Raw genomic sequence first — 10,000 nt, forward strand, 5'->3', positions numbered from 1 at the left:
CATGAGGTCAAAAGGATGACCAGTAGTTGTGGTTCTCGCCCCGGACTTGGGTCAGAGTATAGCCCAAGTGGAGCACTTGTGTCGGACTAGGGAGGCTGTGCCGTGCCCCCTGGAGGTCTAAAGGATGACCAGTAGTTGTGGTTCTCGCCCCGGGACTTGGGTCAGAGTATAGCCCAAGTGGAGCACTTGTGTCGACTAGGGAGGCTGTGCCGTGCCCCCTGGAGGTCTAAAGGGATGACCAGTAGTTGTGGGTTCTCGCCCCGGGACTTGGGGTCATAGTATAGCCAAGTGGAGCACTTGGGTCGGACTAGGGAGGCTGTGTCGTGCCCCCTGGAGGTCTAAAGGATGACCAGTAGTTGTGGTTCTCGCCCCGGGACTTGGGTCAGAGAATAGCCCAAGTGGGACACTTGTGTCGACTAGGGAGGCTCTGCCGTGCCCCTGGAGGTCTAAAGGATGACAGTAGTTGTGGTTCTCGCCCCGGGACTTGGGTCATAGTATAGCCCAAGTGGAGCACTTGGGTCGGACTAGGAGGCTGTGTCGTGCCCTGGAGGTCTAAAGGATGACCAGTAGTTGTGGTTCTCGCCCCGGACTTGGGTCCAGAGACTAGCCCAAGTGGGACACTTGTGTCGGACTAGGGAGGCTCTGCCGTGCCCCTGGAGGTCTAAAGGATGACCAGTAGTTGTGGTTCTCGCCCCCGGGACTTGGGTCAGAGTATAGCCCAAGTGGAGCACTTGTGTCGGACTAGGGAGGCTGTGCCGTGCCCCTGGAGGTCTAAAGGATGACCATTAGTTGTGGTTCTCGCCCCGGGACTTGGGTCAGAGTACAGCCCAAGTGGAGCACTTGCGTCGGACTAGGGAGGCTGTGCCGGGCCCCCTGGAGGTCTAAAGGATGACCAGTAGTTGTGGTTCTCGCCCCGGGCCGTGGGTCTGAGTATGGCCCAAGTGGGACACTTGTGTCGGACTAGGGAGGCTCTGCCGTGCCCCTTGAGGTCTAAAGATGACCAGTAGTTGTGGTTCTCGCCCCGGGACTTGGGTCATAGTATAGCCCAAGTGGGACACTTGTGTCGGACTAGGGAGGCTCTGCCGTGCCCCTTGGAGGTCTAAAGGATGACCATGAGGTCAAAAGGATGACCATTAGTTGTGGTTCTCGCCCCGGGACTTGGGTCAGAGTATGGCCAAGTGGTGCACTTGTGTCGGTCTAGGGAGGCTGTGCCGGTCCCCTGGAGGTCTAAAGGATGACCAGTAGTTGTGGTTCTCGCCCCTGGACTTGGGTCAGAGTATAGCCCAAGTGGAGCACTTGTGTCGGACTAGGGAGGCTGTGCCGGGCCCCTGGAGGTCTAAAGGATGACCAGTAGTTGTGGTTCTCACCCCGGGTCGTGGGTCCGAGTCTGGCCCGAGTAGAGCACTTTGGTCGGCTACCGGGGGTGTGCCGTGCCCCCTGGAGGCTAAAGGATGACCAGTAGTTGTGGTTCTCGCCCCGAGGACTTGGGTCAGAGTATAGCCCAAGTGGAGCACTTGTGTCGGCCTAGGGAGGCTGTGCGGGCCCCTGGAGATCTAAAGGATGACCATGAGGTCAAAAGGATGACCAGTAGTTGTGGTTCTCGCCCGGGACTTGGGTCAGAGTATAGCCCAAGTGGAGCACTTGTGTCGGCCTAGGGAGGCTGTGCCGGGCCCCCTGGAGGTCTAAAGGATGAACCAGTAGTTGTGGTTCTCGCACCGGGACTTGGGTCAGAGTACAGCCCAAGTGGAGCACTTGTGTCGGTCTAGGGAGGCTGTGCCGGGCCCCTGGAGGTCTAAAGATGACCATGAGGTCAAAAGGATGACCAGTAGTTGTGGTTCTCGCCCCGGGACTTGGGTCAGAGTATAGCCCAAGTGGAGCACTTGTGTCGGACTAGGGAGGCTGTGCCGTGCCCCCTGGAGGTCTAAAGGATGACCAGTAGTTGTGGTTCTCGCCCCGGGGACTTGGGTCAGAGTATAGCCCAAGTGGAGCACTTGTGTCGGCCTAGGAGGCTGTGCCGGGCCCCCTGGAGGTCTAAAGGATGACCATGAGGTCAAAAGGATGACCAGTAGTTGTGGTTCTCGGCCCCGGGGACTTGGGTCAGAGTATAGCCCAAGTGGAGCACTTGTGTCGGACTAGGAGGCTGTGCCGTGCCCCCTGGAGGTCTAAAGGATGACCAGTAGTTGTGGTTCTCGCCCCGGGACTTGGGTCAGAGTATAGCCAAGTGGAGCACTTGTGTCGGACTAGGGAGGCTGTGCCGTGCCCCCTGGAGGTCTAAAGGATGACCAGTAGTTGTGGTTCTCGCCCGGGACTTGGGTCATAGTATAGCCCAAGTGGAGCACTTGGGTCGGACTAGGGAGGCTGTGTCGTGCCCCCTGGAGGTCTAAAGGATGACCAGTAGTTGTGGTTCTCGCCCCGGGACTTGGGTCAGAGAATAGCCCAAGTGGGACACTTGTGTCGGACTAGGGAGGCTCTGCCGTGCCCCCTGGAGGTCTAAAGGATGAACAGTAGTTGTGGTTCTCGCCCCCGGGACTTGGGTCAGAGTATAGCCCAAGTGGAGCACTTGTGTCGGACTAGGGAGGCTGTGCCGTGCCCCCTGGAGGTCTAAAGGATGACCATTAGTTGTGGTTCTCGCCCGGGACTTGGGTCAGAGTACAGCCCAAGTGGAGCACTTGCGTCGGACTAGGGAGGCTGTGCCCGGGCCCCCTGGAGGTCTAAAGGATGACCAGTAGTTGTGGTTCTCGCCCCGGGCCGTGGGTCTGAGTATGGCCCAAGTGGGACACTTGTGTCGGACTAGGGAGGCTCTGCCGTGCCCCCTTGAGGTCTAAAGGATGACCAGTAGTTGTGGTTCTCGCCCCGGGACTTGGGTCATAGTATAGCCCAAGTGGGACACTTGTGTCGGACTAGGGAGGCTCTGCCGTGCCCCCTTGAGGTCTAAAGGATGACCATGAGGTCAAAAGGATGACCAGTAGTGTGGTTCTCGCCCCGGGACTTGGGTCAGAGTATGGCCCAAGTGGTGCACTTGTGTCGGTCTAGGGAGGCTGTGCCGGTCCCCCTGGAGGTCTAAAGGATGACCAGTAGTTGTGGTTCTCGCCCCGGGACTTGGGTCAGAGTATAGCCCAAGTGGAGCCCTTGTGTCGGACTAGGGAGGCTGTGCCGGGCCCCTGGAGGTCTAAAGGATGACCAGTAGTTGTGGTTCTCACCCCGGGTCGTGGGTCCGAGTCTGGCCCGAGTAGAGCACTTTGGTCGGGCTACCGGGGGGTGTGCCGTGCCCCCTGGAGGTCTAAAGGATGACCAGTAGTTGTGGTTCTCGCCCCGGGACTTGGGTCAGAGTATAGCCCAAGTGGAGCACTTGTGTCCGGCCTAGGGAGGCAGTGCCGGGCCCCTGGAGATCTAAAGGATGACCATGAGGTCAAAAGGATGACCAGTAGTTGTGGTTCTCGCCCCGGGACTTGGGTCAGAGTATAGCCAAGTGGAGCACTTGTGTCGGCCTAGGGAGGCTGTGCCGGGCCCCTGGAGTCTAAAGGATGACCAGTAGTTGTGGTTCTCGCACCGGGACTTGGGTCAGAGTACAGCCCAAGTGGAGCACTTGTGTCGGTCTAGGGAGGCTGTGCCGGGCCCCCTGGAGGTCAAAAGGATGACCAGTAGTTGTGGTTCTCGCCCCCGGGCCGTGGGTCTGAGTATGGCCCAAGTGGGGCACTTGCGTCGGACTGGGGAGGCTCTGCCGCGCCCCCTGGAGGTCAAAAGGATGACCAGTAGTTGTGGTTCTCACCCCGGGTCGTGGGTCCGAGTCTGGCCCGAGTAGAGCACTTTGGTCGGCTACCGGGGGGTGTGCCGTGCCCCCTGGAGCCATGGAGTGAGCTCCAGCAGACTGGTATTTTTCGGAGAACCAGGCCCACACTCCTCAGACTTTGTGCCCAGGACAGGCCACCAAAATCGGCCGCGGCTCCGTGCACTTTGCCCCTGCGTTTCTCTTTTCTCCCAGAACCAGAGCCGGAAAAATCCCAAAATTGATTGCCAGAGATAGTCGACTCTGCCTGGAATAGATTGCCACCCAAACCCGCCAACTCACGCTGGTTTTCCGATGGCCTCACCTACTAACCCGAGCATGGTCATCGCTCGCACCTTCCAAAACCTCCAGGGGCGCAGGCACTTTTCATTTACTGGCCATAAGGCCGACCGCCTTAAGCGTTAAGCGATAAGCGAAAGGCTTAGTTTGGACTTAGTTTTTGGAGCGACGAGGTCGCCGTTTTGTCAATTCTGAACCGATTTTCACGCGGTTTTCGACTGCCTGCGCCTGGGGAGCCGCCCAGAAGCCCCAGGCAGTGTTCTGGGTGGACTTCCGGACCGGTCCGGACCCGGTACCGGCCGGGGGAACCGCACCACGCCTCTCGGGCGTTTCTACACCGTTTTTCGCGGGGTTTTCGACTGCATAGACGGGGCCACCTGCTGCAGGGCCCGAGGGGGGCCTTACTGAGCTGGGTCCGACGCAGGGCCGGTTCCTGGAGCCCGCTGGGGGGGGGGGTTCTCTAAGCTCACGGCGGCTGCTGAGGGGCCGGATCGGATGCAGACAGGCGCTCCTCTGCCCAGGTCTTTGCTCCCCTGCCCACTAGGAATGGAAGACCACACTGCCAACAGCTTCTGGAGGGTGATGGGCCCTGCTGCAGACCAGGTCCGACCCAGGTTTCAGCTATCCCACCCCGCAGGGACTTAAAGACACACTGCCATCAGCTTCTGGAGGCTGCTGAGCTCTACTATAGAGCAGGTCCGACCCAGGTTTCAGCTCCTGCAGCCCACTAGGACTTAAACACACACTGCCATCAGCGTCTGGATGGTGATGGGCCCTGCTGCAGACCAGGTCCGACCCAGGTTTCAGCTATCCCACCCCGCAGGGACTTAAAGACACACTGCCATCAGCTTCTGGAGGCTGCTGAGCTCTACTATAGAGCAGGTCCGACCCAGGTTTCAGCTCCTGCAGCCCACTAGGACTTAAACACACACTGCCATCAGCGTCTGGATGGTGATGGGCCCTGCTGCAGACCAGGTCCGACCCAGGTATCAGCTCCTGCACCCCGCAGGAATTGAAGACACACTGCCATCAGCTTCTGGAGGCTGCTGAGCTCTGCTATAGACCAGGTCCGACCCAGGTTTCAGCTCCTGCACCCCGCAGGGAACTAAACACACACTGCCATCTGCAACTGGAGGCTGCTGAGCCCTGCTGCAGACCAGGTCCGACCCAGGTTATGGCTCTCCCACCCCCTGGGACTTAAACACACACAGCCATCAGCTTCTGGATGGTGATGGGCCCTGCTGCAGACCAGGTCCGACCCAGGTTTCAGCTCCTCAACCCCGCAGGGACTTAAACCCACACGCCATCAGCTTCTGGAGGGTGATGGGCCCTGCTGCGGGCCAGGTCCGACCCAGGTTTCAGCTCTCCCACCCCGCAGGGACTTAAACACACACAGCCATCAGCTTCTGGGGGCTGCTGAGCCCTGCTGCAGACCAGGTCCGACCCAGGTTTCAGCTCTCCCACCCCGCAGGGTCTTTAACACACACACTGCCATCAGCTGCTGGAGGCTGCTGAGCTCCGCTATAGACCAGGTCCGACCCAGGTTTCTGCTCCTGCACCCCGCAGGGAATGAAAGACACACTGCCATCAGCTTCTGGAGGCTGCTGAGCCCTGCTGCAGACCAGGTCCGACCCAGGTATCGGCTCTCCAACCAGGCAGAGACTTAAACACACACACACACACACACACTGCCATCAGCTTCTGGGGGCTGCTGAGCTCTGCTGTAGACCGGGTCCGACCCAGGTTTCTGCTCCTCCACCCCGCCGGGACTTAAACACACACTGCCACCAGCTTCTGGAGGGTGATGGGCCCTGCTTTAGACCAGGTCTGACCCGGGATATAGCTCTCCCACCCCGCAGGGACTTAAACACTCACTGCCATCAGCTGCTGGAGGCTGCCGAGGCTCTGCTGCAGACCAGGTCCCACCCAGGTTTCTGCTCCTGCACCCCGCAGGGACTTAAACACACACTGCCACCAGCTTCTGGAGGGTGATGGGCCCTGCTGTGGACCAGGTCCGACCCGGATATCAGCTCTCCACCAGGCAGGGACTTAAACACACACTGCAATCAGCTGCTGGAGGCTGCTGAGCTCTACTATAGACCAGGTCCGACCCAGGTTTCAGCTCTCCCACCAGGCAGTGACTTAAAGACACACTGCCATCAGCTGCTGGAGGCTGCTGAGCTCTTCTATAGACCAGGTCCGACCCAGGTTCAGCTCTCACACCAGGCAGGGACTTAAACACACACTGCCATCAGCTGCTGGAGGCTGCTGAGCTCTGCTATAGACCAGGTCCGACCCAGGTTTCAGCTCTCCCACCAGGCAGGGACTTAAAGACACACTGCCATCAGCTGCTGGAGGCTGCCGAGCCCTGCTGCAGACCATGTCCGACCCAGGTTTCAGCTCTCCCACCAGGCAGGGACTTAGAGGCACGCTGCCATCAGCTTCTGGAGGCTGCTGAGCTCTGCCATAGACCAGGTCCGACCGAGTTTCAGCTCTCCCACCCCGCAGGGACTTAACACACACTGCCATCAGCTGCTGGAGGCTGCTGAGCTCTGCTATAGACCAGGTCCGACCCGGGATATAGCTCTCCCACCCGCAGGGACTTAAACACACACTGCCATCAGCTGCTGGAGGCTGCTGAGCTCTTCTATAGACCAGGTCCGACCCAGGTTTCAGCTCTCCCACCCGCAGGGACTTGAACACACACTGCCATCAGCTTCTGGAGGCTGCTGAGCTCTGCTATAGACCAGGTCCGACCAGGTTTCTGCTCCTCCACCCCGCAGGAAATTAAAGACACACTGCCATCAGCTTCTGGATGGTGATGGGCCCTGCTGCAGACCAAGTCCGACCCGGGTTACAGCTCTCCCACCAGGCAGGGAATTAAACACACACTGCCATCAGCTGCTGGAGGCTGCTGAGCTCCGCTATAGACCAGGTCCGACCCGGGTTCCTGCTCCTGCACCCCGCAGGGACCAAAACACACACACTGCCATCAGCTTCTGGAGGCTGCTGAGCTCTTCTATAGACCAGGTCCGACCCAGGTTTCAGCTCTCCCACCAGGCAGGACTTAAACACACACTGCCATCACCTTCTGCTGGCTGCTGAGCTCTGCTGCAGACCAGGTCCGACCAGGTTTCAGCTCCTGCACCCCGCAGGGAACTAAACACACACTGCCGTCACCTTCTGCTGGCTGCTGAGCCCTGCTGCAGACCAGGTCCGACCAGGTTTCAGCTCCTGCACCCCGCAGTGGATTAAAGACACACTGCCATCAGGTTCTGGAGGCTGCTGAGCTCTGCTGCAGACCAGGTCCGACCCAGGTTATGGCTCTCCCACCCCGCAAGGACTTAACACACACGCCGTAGCTTCTGGATGGTGATGGGCCCTGCTGCAGACCAGGTCCGACCCACGTTTCAGCTCTCCCACCCCGCAGGGGATGAAACACACACTGCCATCAGCTTCTGGAGGCTGCTGAGCTCTGCTAAAGACCAGGTCCGACCCAGCTTTCAGCTCTCCCACCAGGCAGGGAGTTAAAGACACACTGTCATCGGCTTCTGGAGGGTGCTGAGCCCTGCTGCACACCAAGTCTGACCCAGGTTTCAGCTCATCCACCCCGCAGGGACCTAAACACACACTGCCATCAGCTTCTGAGTGGTAATGGGCCCTGCTGCAGACCAGGTCCGACCCAGGTTTCAGCTCCTCCACCCCGCCATCACCAGCTGGAGGCTGGCTGCTGCTCCTGCACCCTGCCATCAGCTGCTGGAGGCTTCTGTTCCTCCACCCCGCCATCAGCAGCTGGAGGCTGGCTGCTGGAGGCTGGCTGCTGCTCCTCCACCCCGCCATCACCAGCTGGAGGCTGGTTGCAGCTCCTGCACCCCGCCATCAGCTGCTGGAGGCTGCCTGCAGCCCCTGCACCCCGCCATCAGCTGCTGGAGGCTGGCTGCAGCTCCTGCACACCGCCATCAGCTGCTGGAGGCTGCCTGCAGCTCCTGCACCCCGCCATCAGCTGCTGGAGGCTGGCTGCTGCTCCTGCACCCCGCCAGCAGCTGCTGGAGGCTGGCTGCTGCTCCTCCACCCAACCATCAGCTGCTGGACGCTGGCTGCTGCTCCTGCACCCCGCCATCAGCTGCTGGAGGCTGGCTGCTGCTCCTCCACCACCCAACCATCAGCTGCTGGACGCTGGCTGCAGCTCCTCCACCCCGCCATCAGCTGCTGGTGGCTGGCTGCAGCTCCTTCACCCCGCCATCAGCTGCTGGTGGCTGGCTGCAGCTCCTTCACCCCGCCATCACCAGCTGGAGGCTGGCTGCTGCTCCTGCACCCCGCCATCAGCTGCTGGAGGCTGCCTGCAGCTCCTGCGCCCCGCCATCAGCTGCTGGAGGCTGGCTGCTGCTCCTGCACCCTGCCATCAGCTGTTCGAGGCTGGCTGCAGCTCCTCCACCCCACCATCACCAGCTGGAGGCTGGTTGCAGCTCCTGCACCCCGTCATCAGCAGCTGGAGGCTGCCTGCTGCTCCTGCACCCCGCCATCAGCTGCTGGAGGCTGCCTGCAGCTCCTGCACCCCGCCATCATTTGCTGGAGGCTGGCTGCAGCTCCTGCAACCCGCCATCAGCTGCTGGAGGCTGGCTGCTGCTCCTCCACCCCACCATGACCTGCTGGAGGCTGGCTGCAGCTCCTTCACACCGCCATCAGCTGATGGATGCTGGCTGAACGCTGGAGGCTGGCTGCTGCTCCCACACACCGCCATCAGCTCCTGGAGGCTGGCTGGCTGCTGGAGGCTGTCTGCTGCTGCTCCTCCACCCCGCCATCACCAGCTGGAGGCTGGCTGCTGGAGGCTGGCTGCAGCTCCTGCACCCCACCATCAGCTGCTGGAGGCTGGCTTCTGCTCCTCCACCCCGCCATCAGCTGCTGGGGGCTGGCTGCTGGAGGCTGGCTGCAGCTCCTCCACCCCGCCATCACCAGCTGGAGGCTGGTTGCAGCTCCTGCACCCCGCCATCAGCTGCTGGAGGCTGCCTGCTGCTCCTGCACCCCGCCATCAGCTGCTGGAGGCTGCCTGCACCTCCTGCACCCCGCCATCAGCTGCTGGAGGCTGGCTTCTGCTCCTCCACCCCGCCATCAGCTGATGGAGGCTGCCTGCTTCTCCACCCCGCCATCACTAGCTGGAGGCTGGCTGCTGGAGGCTGGCTGCAGCTCCTCCACCCCGCCATCAGCTGCTGGAGGCTGCCTGCAGCTCCTGCACCCCGCCATCACCAGCTGGAGGCTGGCTTCTGCTCCTCCACCCCGCCATCAGCTGATGGAGGCTGCCTGCTTCTCCACCCCGCCATCACTAGCTGGAGGCTGGCTGCTGGAGGCTGGCTGCAGCTCCTCCACCCCGCCATCAGCTGCTGGAGGCTGGCTGCTGCTCCTGCACCCCGCCATCAGCTGCTGGAGGCTGGCTGCTGCTCCTCCACCCAACCATCAGCTGCTGGACGCTGGCTGCAGCTCCTCCACCCCACCATCAGCTGCTGGACGCTGGCTGCAGCTCCTCCACCCCGCCATCAGCTGCTGGAGGCTGCCTGCAGCTCCTGCACCCCGCCATCAGCTGCTGGAGGCTGCCTGCAGCTCCTGCACCCCGCCATCACCAGCTGGAGGCTGGCTTCTGCTCCTCCACCCCGCCATCAGCTGATGGAGGCTGCCTGCTTCTCCACCCCGCCATCACTAGCTGGAGGCTGGCTGCTGGAGGCTGGCTGCTGCTCCTCCACCCAACCATCAGCTGCTGGACGCTGGCTGCAGCTCCTCCACCCCACCATCAGCTGCTGGACGCTGGCTGCAGCTCCTGCACCCCGCCATCAGCTGCTGGAGGCTGGCTTCTGCTCCTCCACCCCGCCATCAGCTGCTGGAGGCTGCCTGCTGCTCCTGCACCCCGCCATCAGCTGCTGGAGGCTGGCTGCTGCTCCTGCA

This window comes from Nothobranchius furzeri, unplaced genomic scaffold (assembly GCF_043380555.1).
Source record: "Nothobranchius furzeri strain GRZ-AD unplaced genomic scaffold, NfurGRZ-RIMD1 Scf150, whole genome shotgun sequence".
Taxonomy (NCBI): domain Eukaryota; kingdom Metazoa; phylum Chordata; class Actinopteri; order Cyprinodontiformes; family Nothobranchiidae; genus Nothobranchius; species Nothobranchius furzeri.